General features: G+C 40.2%; 1 pseudogene; it reads right to left on the bottom strand.

Annotated features, from left to right (window-relative positions):
• Positions 1–14085, bottom strand: part of LOC135771794 (uncharacterized) — a 39608-nt pseudogene extending 25523 nt beyond the window's left edge.
• Between the last annotated feature and the right edge of the window lie 2919 nt (positions 14086–17004).

Raw genomic sequence — 17004 nt, 5'->3', positions numbered from 1 at the left:
AGAATTAGACTTTTCAGTATTTTCACTAGAAGCCCCTTCAACACTAACCGTAGCTATATCATCATTCGTTACACTATCTTCACCCGTTTCAGAAACCTTATGATTCCTACCAGAATCAACCAATTCATGAACGTTCTCAACCTGACTTTCAGTCAGTCCATTACTCTCTATATTTTCCTGAGAACCAGTTTGAGCCTGCACATCCTCAGAAACTAATGTACTACTCTCTCCAATAGCAGAAGTGCTAGGTCTCACTTCTACATCACTAGCCTGAGCCTTGTGCGGACATGTGTGCCTTTTATGCCCGATATCTCCGCACTCAAAACATTTCATACTACCAGTGTTCGCGTAAATAAAATACTCTTTTCCTTCGTGCATAACTCTGAAAGAAATGTCCAACTCTGGTTCGTTTAAGAACATAAACACCTGGCGCCTAAAAGACATAACATGCTTTAAGGCCCCGTGTTTACACCCTAGTGGGATCATTTTAATCTCACTTGCCATCTTTCCATATTGCATCAAAACTTTCTGAATTTCATCATTTCGAATGAACGGCGGTACATTAGATATTGTGACTCTAGTCGTCGGAGTAACAAGCGGTGAGATAATAAGAAAATCGCCACTTACCACAATTCCTTCGCTTATTAACTGATAAACTGTATCTTCCTTCTCAAAAAACACCACCACCGCTTTATTCATCCTGGACGCTGTAGTGATATTCTCATACCCAATTTTTTCTCCTATCGCCAGCAACACATCTTCAACAGTGATGCCCTGAGCCGGAACACACCTGATTCCATGGCGAAGCGACACCTGTGGCGCCATCCCCGCGGGGATAGACGCCATCCCGATGCCGCCTCAAACACTAAAAAACGCTCCCCAAAAAAATCAAATGCCAAATAAAAAGAACACACAAACAATCATAAACTTAGAAAACGGAAAAAAAAGAGAATATAGAAAAATATAAACGGGAAAAACCCCTGAAATCAAACGTCCTCTCCTCGTGAGCACCCTCACACGCACCCCAAAACTCCCAGCATGCACCGAGAGAGAGAGAGACAGAGAGAGAGAGAGAGAGAGAGAGAGAGAGAGAGAGAGAGAGAGAGAGAGAGAGAGAGAGAGAGAGAGAGAGAGAGAGAGAGAGAGAGAGAGAGAGAGAGAGAGAGAGAGAGAGAGAGAGAGAGAGAATATTGACATACATCCAATGAATTCATACAATGAATGAGATGGTTTCTAAGCACATATTTTAGTATATTAGCATATTGTGATAAAATGGTTGTACCTTTGATCAGGTGATGTGTCTACACCCTTAAATTCTAGTGGTTTGTTCATAGATTTATCTCTCCTTATGGATACACAGCTGATCTCAGGTGAGTCTGATCCCTTCTGATGGACTGCTCTGTAACAAGACATAATACAGTAGATGTTATAAAGACCAAAGATGTATTTTACATCTTAAAAAAGTATTGTGAAATGTCTCCTTTAAGATAGAAAGTTTCTGTAAAATGGTTCCTGAACTTTACAGTGCTTTATGAAGTAAACTAAATACTACAGTATACAGAATCTACCAGAGGGGTTTGTTAAAAACTAAACTAATTCTAAACTAATATAAATTTACTGTAAATGAAATAATGTACACAGGGGCGCCACTAAGGGGGGAAAAGATAGGATGATTTTAAATGGGACAGAGAATGAAAAAGCATTTTTACCTTGTCTTTGTAGAATAATGGTAGTTTACCCGCATTCACAAAAATACAAAAAGTGCTAGACATGCTAAACATTTCAGTCTCATAGAAATTCCTCTTTTAGAAATGTCAGCCAGAAAACGGCCCAATCTGAAAAACTGATGCTTATGACATCACAGGCATCTCCCTGCCCCTTCACTTTAAAATAATTGGCTACATTTTTTGAGTGGCAGCAAAGTCAGCCAATCAGTAATGAGATTGCAAGTTAAGCCAGTAGGGGGAGCCAAATAGGTGCAAAACCACTTGTTTAAAATCCCCCACCCTAATAGAGCTATCTGAGAGAGGTTTTTAGGAAGCTTCTAAGGCATTACAGACCCAAACAAAAAGAATTTGTCTACATGTCACATCACAGAACAAGGATAAATACTCCGTTCAATCATTCTATGTCATCTTTAAGAACCCACACACTTTTGGGGCCCCCAAAGATAATTTTTCTTTGTAACACTAATAGTAGTAATGTTATTGATATTATAAATGTATTTAACAAATAATTACAAATAAAACTAAGTTATGACGTGTATCTGCATCTGCATTCACTGAATGGTTTTGTCCAGTCTCACGTACTGTAGCTCCAAGACAAGAGGCACGTCCATTTGAGACGCGCGCGATCAGCGGAGGCTAGATTCGTAGTGCAGGGCAAAGCCTATTTTTCGCAGTCTATGGGCAAAGCCCGAGTAACTTATAAACAAAGTTTAGTATAGGTCTGGACATCAGAAACTAAAAGAGAGACTGCAGAGGTCAGAGAGAGAGAGAAAATGTGCTGACAATTACCCAATTTTTATTAAAGAAAGGTAACTTAACATTATATATAATTAATTCACGGAGCTTCCTTTTGACGTAATGTTAGCGTCATTTATAGCCAACTGCTAACAGTACTTAATGGTCAGTTCAATAGGTTATGTTTATCACCATTAAAAATGAGAAGGATATAATTTTTGTCCAGATATAGATCTTGAATTTGTAGCCACTTGCCAGCATTCTCCTGTTAGCACATTTTGCCAGCAGACTTACACACGTGAAACTCTGCCTGTGAAAACCAGACTAAAGGCTCAAATCTAAGTGTGAGTCTGTAAAATAAAGAACATCACAGTTTGAATTCAAACATTTATTTGACTATGATTTCAAATGCTGACATGAACTTACTAAGTCAATATTAAAGATATCAAGTTTATATTTTCACAGAATGTTCTTTACATTATGTAGGATAATTTTATGTAGTAAACAGTAAATCAAAAATAAATACTTCAGCTGGGTTTTCACTGGCAGGCTCACAGTTATCTAGTAGATGAAGTTAAATGTTTTTGGGTTAAGGTTCATACACACTATATAATGTATATTTAATCTTTGTGTAAGCATGATGCATTTTCTCAGAATATTTGATTATTACTGTAAGGTATTTTTCTATAAAATTTACATTTGCATTAATAAATCATCTTATAGCTACAGACATGGTTGTTTTTTGAATAAACACTTATTATAGTGGTCAAAAACAATTGCAAACATTATAGGTATCTATAATTAAATTGCAGCAGACAAAGATTTTAGACAACTAGGTTGGCTTGTTTTTGGGGGCAAAATGGGAGTGGTAGGGGGCCCAGTCTCATATTTTTTCATAAACCAAGAATTGATAGTGGCGCCCCTGAATGTACATGATGACATCTCAATTCTCATTACAACATTATTTTCTAATTATAATGTAAAAAATGAAAAATACTTTGATTTTACCTGAAACTATCAGAGTCTCTTTCTTTGGACTGTTGAACATTAATAGTCTGATCATTCACAGACACTCTGATCTGATATGTTGAGTCTGATCCAGGCAATATTACTGACCTGAAAGAGAAGACAATCATACAATGAATGAGATGGTAAGCACATATTTTAGTATATTAGCATATTGTGATAAAACGGTTGTACCTCTGATCTGGTGATGTGTCTACACCCTTAAATTCTTCAAGTTTCTTCATAGACGCATCACTCTTCATGGACACACAGCTGATTTCAGGTGAGTCTGATCTCGTCTGATGGACTGCTCTGTAACAAAAAAAATTATACAGTAGATATTTATGTAACGTAGTGTCCCCTGTGTCCTTGTGTTCTGTTATTCTGGTGTTTTGGGTTTATACTTATGTCTCTGTGTATTCTGTGGTTTACTTGTGTACCCTTGTTTCCAGTTGTGTCTCCTTGTGTTAATTAGTGTCTCCGCCCCCTTGTTTGCTACCATGGTTACTCATTGTTTCTTTTTGTTATTGGTCATTGTCATGCATTTATACCCTGCCTGTTCAGTCCCTGGTTGTCGTTCGTTGTTTGATGTCGCATGTCCCTAGTGTTTCCTGGTAATCGTTTTTTGCCTTGTTTACACTTTTTTATTGGAATAAACTGCACTTGGATCCGCATCTTGCCTCATCGTGTTGCTTACCTGGTTTCAGTCAGGACAGAACGAACGACCGCTAAGGATCCAGCAGCAATTCCTCACTCCCCTGTGTATGTTCCCTCGTGCTTCCCAAGGTTTCCTTGTGTTTAGTCCGACCCCGCTCACGAGATGACTTCCGCCGTGTGTAAGTCTGTGCACAAGTCATTGGGTGATCCGGTTCATCCTGTGAAAGCCCGGGTCGGCCGCTTGATCTCCAGTGTGTTGGATTACCCGCTGATCACTGTCCGAGTGACCAAAATCTCTGGACTGCTCGTTTCCTCGAGTGAATCTTCGCCGAGTGAATCCCCGAGTGAATCCCCGAGTGAATCTTTCCCGAGTGAATCTTTCCCGAGTGAATCTTCCCTGTGTAAATCTCTGAGTGAATCTTCCCCGAGCAAGTCACAGAGTGAATCATCGGCCAGCAGGTTTGTTACATCACATGAGACAGCTACAGAACTCATGAAACTGTTTGTGCCAATTGATTCACTGAAGGCCTCAGAGCTCCCCGAACTTTTTAATCTTTGTGAATCGTCCATGTTGGCACTGGCTTTGTGCTATGTTTTTTCAGTTTGTGGCTCACCAGTTCGACGGGAGATCACTCAGACTCATGAGCACAAGTTCCCCGAACACCCTCAAATGGCTAGAAGATTCGAACCAGAGTCATCTGAGTCATCTGAGTCCCCTGTGCCGAGTAAGTCCCCTGAGTCCTCTGAGCCGAGTGAGTCCTCTGAGTCATCTGAGTCCCCTGTGCCGAGTGAGTCCCCTGAGTCCTCTGAGCCGAGTGAGTCCTCTGAGCCGAGTGAGTCCTCTGAGTCCTCTGAGCCGAGTGAGTCTTCTGAGTCCTCTGAGCCGAGTGAGTCCCCTGTGTCTTCTGAGTCCCCTGTGTCTTCTGAGTCCCCTGTGTCTTCTGAGTCCCTTGTGCCTCATTGGTCAGCTAGTGTGGTCTGAGCCGAGTGAGTCTTCTGAGTCCCTCAAATGGCTAGAAGATTCGAACCAGAGTCATCTGAGTCATCTGAGTCCTCTGTGCCGAGTGAGTCCCCTGAGTCCTCTGAGCCGAGTGAGTCCTCTGAGCCGAGTGAGTCCTCTGAGTCCTCTGAGCCGAGTGAGTCTTCTGAGTCCTCTGAGCCGAGTGAGTCTTCTGAGTACTCTGAGCCGAGTGAGTCTTCTGAGTCCTCTGAGCCGAGTGAGTCTTCTGAGTCCTCTGAGCCGAGTGAGTCTTCTGAGTCCTCTGAGCGGAGTGAGTCTTCTGAGTCCTCTGAGCCGAGTGAGTCTTCTGTGTCCTCTGAGCCGAGTGAGTCTTCTGAGTCCTCTGAGCCGAGTGAGTCCCCTGTGTCTTCTGAGTCCCCTGTGTCTTCTGAGTCCCCTGTGTCTTCTGAGTCCCTTGTGCCTCATTGGTCAGCTAGTGTGGTCACCCCGAAGCTCCAGAGACTTATTGTCACCAAAATTATGGCCCTGGTCGGCCGCTTGATCTCCAGTGTGTTGGATTACCCGCTGATCACTGTCCGAGTGACCAGAATCTCTGGACTGCTCGTTTCCTCGAGTGAATCTTCGCCGAGTGAATCCCCGAGTGAATCCCCGAGTGAATCTTTCCCGAGTGAATCTTTCCCGAGTGAATCTTCCCTGTGTAAATCTCTGAGTGAATCTTCCCCGAGCAAGTCACCGAGTGAATCATCGGCCAGCAGGTTTGTTACATCACATGAGACAGCTACAGAACTCATGAAACTGTTTGTGCCAATTGATTCACTGAAGGCCTCAGAGCTCCCCGAACTTTTTAATCTTTGTGAATCATCCATGTTGGCACTGGCTTTGTGCTATGTTTTTTCAGTTTGTGGCTCACCAGTTCGACGGGAGATCACTCAGACTCATGAGCACAAGTTCCCCGAACACCCTCAAATGGCTAGAAGATTCGAACCAGAGTCATCTGAGTCATCTGAGTCCCCTGTGCCGAGTGAGTCCTCTGAGTCCCCTGTGCCGAGTGAGTCCCCTGAGTCCTCTGAGCCGAGTGAGTCCTCTGAGTCCCCTGTGCCGAGTGAGTCCCCTGAGTCCTCTGAGCCGAGTGAGTCCTCTGAGTCCTCTGAGCCGAGTGAGTCCTCTGAGTCCTCTGAGCCGAGTGAGTCTTCTGAGTCCTCTGAGCCGAGTGAGTCTTCTGAGTCCTCTGAGCCGAGTGAGTCTTCTGAGTCCTCTGAGCCGAGTGAGTCCCCTGTGTCTTCTGAGTCCCCTGTGTCTTCTGAGTCCCCTGTATCTTCTGAGTCCCTTGTGCCTCATTGGTCAGCTAGTGTGGTCTGAGCCGAGTGAGTCCTTTGAGTCCTCTGAGCCGAGTGAGTCTTCTGAGTCCCTCAAATGGCTAGAAGATTCGAACCAGAGTCATCTGAGTCATCTGAGTCCCCTGTGCCGAGTGAGTCCCCTGAGTCCTCTGAGCCGAGTGAGTCCTCTGAGTCCTCTGAGTCCTCTGAGCCGAGTGAGTCCTCTGAGTCCTCTGAGCCGAGTGAGTCCTCTGAGTCCTCTGAGCCGAGTGAGTCTTCTGAGTCCTCTGAGCCGAGTGAGTCTTCTGAGTCCTCTGAGCCGAGTAAGTCCTCTGTGTCTTCTGAGTCCCCTGTGTCTTCTGAGTGCCTCATTGGTCAGCTAGTGTGGTCACCCCGAAGCTCCAGAGACTTATTGTCACCAAAATTATGGCCAGTATCGAACTCTCTGACTGTCCCAAGATGGCTGTCCTCAAGCTCCCTGCTCTCATTGCCTGGTCCGAGATGGCCAAATTTAAACTCTCTGACCTGTCTAACCTGCCCAGGTTCCTGACACCACCAGCACCACCTTGGTATCCAGTCCCTCTCTGGCCTCTCGTTCCGCCCTGGGTTCCTGCTCTGTCGGCTCCTCCCTGGGTTCCTGCTCTGCCGGCTCCGCCCTGGGTTCCTGCTCTGCCGGCTCCGCCCTGGGTTCCTGCCATGCCGGCTCCGCCCTGGGTTCCTGCTCTGCCGGCTCCGCCCTGGGTTCCTGCTCTGCCGGCTCCGCCCTGTGTTCCTGCTCTGCCCAGGCTTCCTGCTCTGCCAGCTCCTCCCTGGCTGCCTGCTTTGCCGGCTCCTCCCTGGCTGCTTGCTCCGCCCTGGTGACCTGTTCCGCCGGCTCCGCCCTGGCTGTCTGCTCCGCCCTGGCTGTCTGCTCCGCCCTGGTCCCAGTCTCCGCTCGCGGCTCCGCCCTGGTCCCTGCCTCCGCCCGCGGCTCCACCTTGGTCCCTGCCTCCGCCCGCGGCTCCGCCCTGGCCCTTGCCCCTGGACTTTCATGGCCCTGGCCCACCATCCCTCCCCCGGGTCCACCTCCATGCCACCACCCACCTGGACTTATATACTTTGGGTTTTTCTGGTGGGCATCTGGAAGCCGCCCTTTTGAGGGGGGGCTATGTAACGTAGTGTCCCCTGTGTCCTTGTGTTCTGTTATTCTGGTGTTTTGGGTTTATACTTATGTCTCTGTGTATTCTGTGGTTTACTTGTGTACCCTTGTTTCCAGTTGTATCTCCTTGTGTTAATTAGTGTCTCCGCCCCCTGTTTGCTACCATGGTTACTCATTGTTTCACTCATTACCTCTTGTTGGTTGTCTTAGTGATTCATTGTCTCTGCCTTGTTATTGGTCATTGTCATGCATTTATACCCTGCCTGTTCAGTCCCTGGTTGTCGTTCGTTGTTTGATGTCGCATGTCCCTAGTGTTTCCTGGTAATCGTTTTTTGCCTTGTTTACACATTATTGGAATAAACTGCACTTGGAGCCGCATCTTGCCTCATTGTGTTGCTTACCTGGTTTCAGTCGTGACAATTATAAAGACCAAAGATTTATTTTACATCTTAAAAAATATTGTGAAGAGTCCCCTTTAAGATAGATAGTTTCCATAAAATGGCTCCTGAACTTTACAGTGCTATAAGAAGTAAACTACCTGAATATACTACTAGTATATACTGAATCTACCAGAGTTTTTTTTTAAAGCATTTCTCCTTGACTATAATTAGCAATAGGGGTGTAACGGTATGTGTATTCATACTGGACCGTTCCGGTACAGGGCGTTCGGCACTGTGCACTTTCACAGAATGGCCGAATGCAATCTTTTGTGTGCTGAACATAGGTGGAACATAATGTGTGTGTTTCCACACAAACATATTAAGTGAACGCGGAAGTCTCCGCGTTCAGCGCAAGGCTGAATCCGAAACCGCATACTGCCATACTATATAGTAGGCAAAAAGCAGTAGGCGAACGAATAGTATGTCCATAACCTCAGTATACGTAAAAGGGTAGGCGAGAATTAGCGGGATTTTGGACTATTTCTCGGCAGATTCAGAGGCACGTGTACTCCGAAAGTATCGTCCGAAACCGCCTACTTACTGAAAATGTAGTAGGGGAAACAGCACGTGAACAGAGTAGTACGTCCGAATCCTCAGTATCCATAAAATCAGTAGGCGAGAAATCCACGGATGCCCTACTGAGTCCGCCAGATTCTGAAGCATGCATCGGATGGACACTTCTATCCCAGCTTTCCCATGATGCCACGGGAAAGCAAAGCAATCGACCTAAGACCAGCCAATCGGATGATTTCGATACGTTACACAGGGCTGTTCCTCAGCACCCTGACTTCACGCACAGACACAGGATATACCACAAACTGATTCATTAAAATAGAGCTGTATCACAGCTGTGTTGAGATGATAGTAAATATGTGATGGTTTGTTAAAAAAATACATTTGAATAAAGTTTTGTTTCATACGGGATTCACTTCAATACGTTTTCATTTATTGTGATGGTTTTATTCATTCATTTTTTATTCATGTTTCCTGTTGTTTTAAGTAAATACAAGAGATTGCTTCACTAAAATGTATATAATCACATTGCCTGCATTGTCTACTTTGTATTCAAGCACAACTGTCATCTGACAATAGATATTAAATTACAATCTGCTTGTTTTACTTATTTTTGTCCACTACAAAATTATGTAATTTATCTGTAACACTGACAGAGACCGTAGTAGAGTTGTGAAGTTACTGATGCAATCAGGTGTTAGTGCACCTGTCCCTCATACACACGCATACGTTTTCATGCCTGTTGTTAGGTTTGTTCCAGTTTATGCACCGCTGTAAGAACCCAACAGGTGGATGACATCAAAGTACAGTGAAAGCGATTCCAGAAATCATACGGAGGAGTTTGATTTCGTTTTGCTCTCGCGGTATTGTGATGTCAATCTCCTGTTGATTCTTGTGGTTCCGCATGAACTCGAACCAGTCTACTACGTCATATGTCACATGATAACGTCAACATGGCGGATGCTGTCCATACTTAACGCGAACGTAGGTACTGTCTTAGCGCACGTTAAGTAGGTACCCAGTGAAATTCAGTACCTACACAGTAAGTATGCGAATTCGGATTCAGCCCATGTCTTCTGTCAAACATAAAACATAATTCGGACTGCAGAAAGATTTTTATTTACTTTTATTTACTTTTATATTCGTATATTCGTTTAATTATTGATGTAAAAGTTTACGGGGCCGCTTACGTGTCGCGTCTAGAAGCGCATGTTAAACGTGTGTCAACGCGCTGTTTTGTTCTTTCAAAAGTGCATGAGACGCGCTTTCTGTGACAGCGAGAATAAGGAATGCGTGATTAGATTTTTCATCTGCACCTCACGTCAATCATATCATTGTCACAATGTGATCAGCTGGTCGGGACAGAGAAGAGCTGTAACCCGGGCTTACTCAGCTGTTACTCAGCTGCAGAGGGGTTCGTTAGACGACACAAGCAAAGATTAGGAGAAACGTGCAAAAGATGGCTATGTACACAAAACATCCATCTTAATATGAGTGTATAATAAGTATTTCATCATGTTGCTTGCTATGCAGTTACACATAAAGCAGTAATATTATTTTTATGCAGAGATGGTACATAGCCAATTCAGTACTGTGAGTTAAACAATCCAAAATAAATCAAAACAGAAACATTTTTTGGTGGCAAAAATGTAGGCTAATAGTTCATAAATGTATTCAGGAATTGAGTTTGTTAGTTTAGTGCAAGGTTTTAGAAGAAAAAGTTTAAGAGAAGGTTAAAAGAGTTACCTACTGTTAGAAAATAATGTAAAAAAGTATGTCATTTAGTGGAGAACTTTGCAGTAGTATTTTATTTATTCTTTTTTATTTTATATATATATTTTAATAAAAAGTGTTTAAAAAAGTGTAAACAAATTGTAAAAAAAGTTGATATTAATAAACAACCTGCAGTTTAAAGTTTGCATTTTTTCCCTTACTGTAACGAAAATTAACCGAACCGTGGCTTCAAAACCGATGTACGCACCGAACCGAGATTTTTGCGTACCGTTACACCCCTAATTAGCAAATGCAAAACTAATCTAAACTAATATAAATATACTGTAAATAAAATAATGTACATGACATCTTCTCAATTCTCATTACAACATTATTTTAATTATAATGTAAAAAAAATGAAAAACACTTTGATTTTACCTGAAACTATCAGAGTCTCTTTCTTTGGACTGTTGAACATAAATAGTCTGATCACTCACAGACACTCTGATCTGATCTGTTGAGTCTGATCCAGACAATATTACTGGCCTTAAAGAGAAGACAATCATACAATGAATGAAATGGTTTCTAAGCACATATTTTAGTATATTAGCATATTGTGATAAAACGGTTGTACCTCTGATCAGGTGATGTGTCTACACCCTTAAATACTATTGGGTTGTCCATAGAGGCCTTACGCGCCATGGACACACAGTCTGATCTCTTCTGATAGACTGATCTATAACAAGACATTATAGATGTTCTTTAAACAATGTTTCTTTCATGTGTGTTTGGGCTTCTTATTTTCAAGAGCAAGACAAGTTTATTTATTTTGTACTCTTCAGTTCATACACAAGCACTGTTAAAAAAGCACATTGAGTCCTGTCTGACAATGTTGTCTTTCTGTGCTGGGTTTGAATGTTTGTACCTGACTGGTCAACCGCTAATATTTAATGTAACAACTGGAATAATATTGCACTGCGTGGTCCAATAGCCAAGATTATTTAGACTCAATCTGGAAGATCGGCAGCTACTTTTAAACGTGCTTGTGCCTATTTGTGTTTAGGCTCTATCTGAAGACAATTATTAAAGGTTTCTAAGTGCAATGTGATTTGCAGGACTGAACACTATAGCCATCCTGCAACAAAATTTTGTTTATATCTGAATTAAAGGTCCTGTTCTTTCCGTGTTTTTGAAGCTTTGATTGTGTTTACAGTGCACAATATAACATGTGTTCATGCTTCACCTGCAAAAAAACTTGCTAATTTTCACACAATTTACTTATCTGTATACCACTATTTTCACTGTCCTAAAAACTGGCTGATGTCTTCCTTGTTCTATGAAGTCCCTCTTTCAGAAATACGTAACAAGCTCTGACTGTGTAGTTTGTTTAGTGTGTTGTGATTTGACAGCAAGGTAGCTTAGCAGAGCCGTTTGAGACAAAGCTGGCGACTGATGTATTCCTATGGGCCGAGTTTAGTCAAAAAACTGTTTTATTGACGTCATTCAGTCAGGAAGTAGAGGGCTGTAGTCCAAACCGGCCGTTCGCTGAGGCTTTAAAAGGGGAATTCTGTTAAAGAAAATAAATCGCCTGGCAGTGAACTTTGAGCGTTATCATTTTGCAGGCGTTATTTATGCTATTATAGCAACATTACACACTAAATAAAGTTTAGAAAAATCTGATATGGAAGTGACCTTTAAAGTTTTTGCCTATTTTTCATGTTGTTAAGTGGACCCACATGAATATTTACAAAAAAAAATCCACCTGGCATATAAAATGTGGAACAGTGATTTTAATAAATACAAAATTATCACTATAACAAATTTCCAACATACAGAATACTAACGTGATTAGTAATTTTGGAGTTATTTAGTGGGCGGGGTGACAGAAAGTGACAGTTTTGCGAGAGCAATCACATGCGACCACCGATAAACCTAAAGACATTAATTCCCATGGAAAGCCGCAAAGGGCTGCATGTGGTGCCGACCATCTGCGGATGCATAATTTTCAGACCCAATTTGAGCTTTGGATTAAAAAAATTAACTAGTGCAACTAAACCGCATGCCACGCCGACCGAAAGTGATGTATTTTAGTGTATTCTAATCAAAACACAGAGCCTGTGTCTTAATCCGTTCCCTAGCTCCCGTGGTTGTGAATCAGTATATCCTGTATGCAGGTTCTGCACTAATAAGGACCCTAGCTCACTTCACATTGGGACATTGTTCACTTATTTTCCTGTGATGTGGCATTGTGGTAATTTTTAGGGAACGAACATTACAGTTCACTGGAAGGATTTTACAATTGAGACAGCCATTAAAATGGCCGACTCACTGATCAGTGCCCAGACTACTTAACAAGGGAGCTGGTTGAGACACAGCCTGTGTAAGGTGAAAATGATTTAGCCTCTTTTGTTTAACTTTATCAGTAACACTTTGTGTAAAAGGATCAATAAAACAATTAATAAATGATTTACTGATTATTTATTATTTATACAATATTGTTATCTTGTCTCCATGTATTCTCTCCAAAAAACTGGTGGTCTTTGTCATATTATTGTTTCATTCATTTAATTATTCCACCATGGTTTTATATCCACTAATTCTATAGACCGATCACTTTTTATGGACACACAGCTGATCTCAGGTGAGTCTTATCTCTTCTGATAGACTGATTTGTAACAAGACATTATAGGCTACTATAGATGTTTGATAAGTAGGTTTTTCAGTCATACGTAGTGTGGGCTTCTTAGTTTCATTTCCATCAAGAAAGACAACATGTTCAGTATCACATCATCACATTTTCATTCATCATATAAACATAGAACACTACTTTTAAATATATAACATATGTCTTGGTTTGTAACATTCTTGTGTAAAAGTAAAACGTCATCTTTAATACAGACTTTAATATGAATACCTGACTCCTGGGATATCATCTCCATCTCTGAATGTTTGTGAATCATCCATGAATCATTCAGTCACATCAGTCTGATGAATCTGGTCACCTCCACAGACTCTGAATGGAGTTAATAAATCTGATCACGATCACCGATTAAAACGTTGTTGTTCAACAAGAAATTGTCTGTAAATCAGAACAGACTCTGAATCTTCAAGTCTCTGCGCTGCATCTGACCAAATCCATTCAGTAAATTAGACTAAATAATACATGTGTTTATTTATAAATGAGGTTAAACCCACAGCTGGCATCATTACATTTATTATAGGTTTTTACCAGATCCAAAACGACTTTCAAAAACAACCGAGTGCTGTCGTCTCATAGAGGCAATTATAAGAAGTGCAACACAACTACAAGGTTTTAACAGTTCTTATATATTAAAACAATTATATTCAACTAAAATGGTAGGCTAATATTTTATAATAGTAATATTAAATATGATATTAATATAAATACACGACGTAAAATATCATTCGCGTTTATGTGACGCAAACACTTACCTCAGTGAATTGTTTCTGGATACTCAAATCACAGTTTACCTCATGTAACGTTATACATTAAGCGACTTTAAACGTTATAAATAAATAGACACTTTGATAGTCAAGATATCTGTTTTGTAGAAGTGCGTTTGTCAAAGTGTAAAATGGCGACAGGTAAACATACAGGTATTTCTTCTGACTGACAGGAATAATTATATTTAGGCGTCTTCGACTCTATGGTTCGACTTCATGCGGCGTTGCGCAGACCTATCAGCGAATGAAATCAAAATACCGCGAGAGCGAATCGAAAGTATAGAGAGCAATTGCTCTCGCGATACTTAATCTTCCAACAATCGATGATCTAGCAATCTGCCATTAAACTGTTTCACTTTCATTCTTATTTAAATACATCAACAAACTTAATGAACAATTAAAATCTCAAATATTGAACTCAATTAAATAGGTTTAAGTTTCTATTAGAATTTATCAAAATGTTATAAAATACAGAATGTCAAACTTTTTTTTTGTTTTTCATCAAGTACACATTTATTTCTATGTAACTTTGAACAGTACACTTCAATACTGTTTGTTCTGTTCTGGTTTAAATTATCTTGTTTTGTTTGTATATAAGGATTAATATGGTAAAATGTTCTTGAAAATCTGCATAGGCTACACAATAACAGATGTGCTCGATGAGGGACAGAAGAAGGTTGTGCAGCCAGAAAAACTTCATTCCACCACAGATCTCAGTACAGTCAGTTTGCAGTCAACAGCTATACTGATGGGGTCACATTGATTCATTATAGTTATCCAACACATTTTAGGCTCAGTGTGATCCTAAAAGACAAAAAATTAACCTATAAGGAGGTATACAGCATTTAGTAGTTAATAATGACTATTAAATAAGTAACTAATTGTTATATTTTTATCTTGTAAACAAATAATTTCATGTTGATTTAAGTGAAAAGTGGCCATTATGTAAGCAAGTAATGTACACATTAATATTGACCATCAGCATTCAGGACCAGGTTTTATAATTCACAAATACAATATTAAATATAGCTGCAAGCAGCGATTACCGGAGTTCAAGCTATTTGGGATCACAAGATGTTTAAGGACATAGCCAAATAGATATTCTGCATTGTACTAAGTACACATTACACACACACGTTTACTAAGTACTAAGTACACACACACGTTTACACGAGAAAGGAGAAACAACACAGTTAAATAAGACGACTTAATATTGACATGCTTCTTACACACTCATTTGGTACAGTATGTCATTTTGTTTTTATAAAAAACAAAAAATATAATTCTTACTGCAAATGTCGTGTAAGTGCCTCCAAAATTATGTTCACGTTTCACAGCTATCATGAAGTGACATGAGTGTTAAAACTGATAACTCAGAACAATTGAAGTGGTAGTCTTTCGCAAAATGTGATTTTAAAATTATAACAGTAAAATCAATGTAAACAGAGTTCTATTAATAGTAGACTTAGTTAAAGAGTAATCATCTTCGGTGTTTTCTGTGAGTGCAAATGTCAGCCAGTGATTGATCCTCTTCTGCCATCTAGTGGACATAACGGAAAATTGCACCTAAGAACCACAATAAGGATTTGAGTATATTGCCTGATCTCAATAATACTTTGTATGCTTTGTCATGAGCATACAAATTCTCTACATTATACAGTGTAAATAAAATTTTACTACACTGGCTTTACTGTTGTTGAGTGTAAGAACTAAAACAATTTAATAAAACATAACCAGATACGTTATCTGAATGGTGGATGGTGTTATTATATCGTGTCAATAACAAATATAATTTCATTTAGCAGATTCATGTTCATGTCTTTTAATCGAGTACCATGAAGGCTTTCTGTTTTAATTAGGTAAATAAAGTGAGGTATGCAAGTTATTAAACCTTATATATGTTTTTATGGACAATAGGAACATGACAGCAGCTACAAATGAAATAACATTATAATTAGCAATTTGCCAAAAATGATTTTCAAGAAAGAAATTCTTAGTATTTTTTTCTTTTTTCAGCCAAATATCTAAAAATTCTTAAATTAAGATGCTTTTTCTTGATGAGCAAAACGACCCAAAAAAATGAGTCTAGTTTTTAGACCAAAAATATTACATTTAAGGGATTTTGTGCATAAAACAAGCAAAAAAAATCTGCCAATGGGGTAAGCTAATTTTTCTTGAATTTAGTGTTTAAGAAAAATGTTCAAGATTTTTTTACTTACACCATTGGCAGATTTTTTTTACTGAAAACAAGAAAAAAAATACTAAGAATTTTTTCTTGAAAATAATTTTTTGCAGTGTGGAAATTATCTTTAACATTAGAATGAACAAGGCGTCATTTTGACCGTTTTGAAATTTGCATAGTCAATAACTTTGTCTAAATAAATCATAAACCCTCCGTGACTTTTCCTAAAACTACATGAATTTTCATTAAAACTAGTTTAAATATTTATTGTGTTAATAAAAACAGAAATATAATCATTTCTATCTATAACGTATACAGGCAGTCAATTTGCGCTATTTAAATTGAGTTTTGCCGAGTCTGTCTGAATCAGATAATTTGAAAGTATTACAACTCCACATGATCTTCGGGATGCACCGAAACCTCACAAACAGCTGATAGTAGTTTGTACAGTAGCTGGCAGAGGATTTTTATCAGAGTTCATGAAGTTAGACTGCTAGCAAGACAGGTGCAACAGCGTGGACCGCAGAAGGGTGCTGAAAGTGGGCGGACCGGCGGAGCCTCGTACAAAGATGCCAACAACGGCTGACTGTGAGGCAAAGCTGTGCACCCGCCACACCCTGCACTATTCAAACGTGCTTACTTGTTGAAAAATGCTACAGTAGAGACCTGGGGCCTCATGTACAAAGCGTGCGCGTAAGCACAGAAAAGTGCCGTAGGCTACCATCATTGTCACGGGCGGGCGGTCCACTAACAATTTAGGCCTACTTAACAAAATATCAAAATGTAAAAAAACAAAATGTCGACCTTTTGCCTCTTTCACTTCTTATTTTTTTCTCTTTCTGTTTTTGACTTCCAGATTTTTGAGGCATTTTCACTTCCTTGTCAGTCAAGTTGATATTCTGTCGGCGCTATAAGTGAAGTCAAGCTGTGTTGCCTGGATAATACAATTTGGGCGGGCTGAACCATTTTATGATAATTGACAGGGGGGAAAGGGGCCCACGGACGTTTGTGTTTCCTAAACAAATAAATTTTTTGATACCAGGAAACAGAATAATTTAAATAGAATAATTTAAAGTTAATAATTTTTACTATTAAATATTTTTTAGCACCACAATTTTGGGGGCTTCTCTGGGCCCCCTCTTACTCGTGGGC

The sequence above is a fragment of the Paramisgurnus dabryanus genome, chromosome 8, assembly GCF_030506205.2.
Source record: "Paramisgurnus dabryanus chromosome 8, PD_genome_1.1, whole genome shotgun sequence".
Lineage (NCBI taxonomy): Eukaryota > Metazoa > Chordata > Actinopteri > Cypriniformes > Cobitidae > Paramisgurnus > Paramisgurnus dabryanus.
This window is presented reverse-complemented; position numbering and strand designations above follow the sequence as displayed.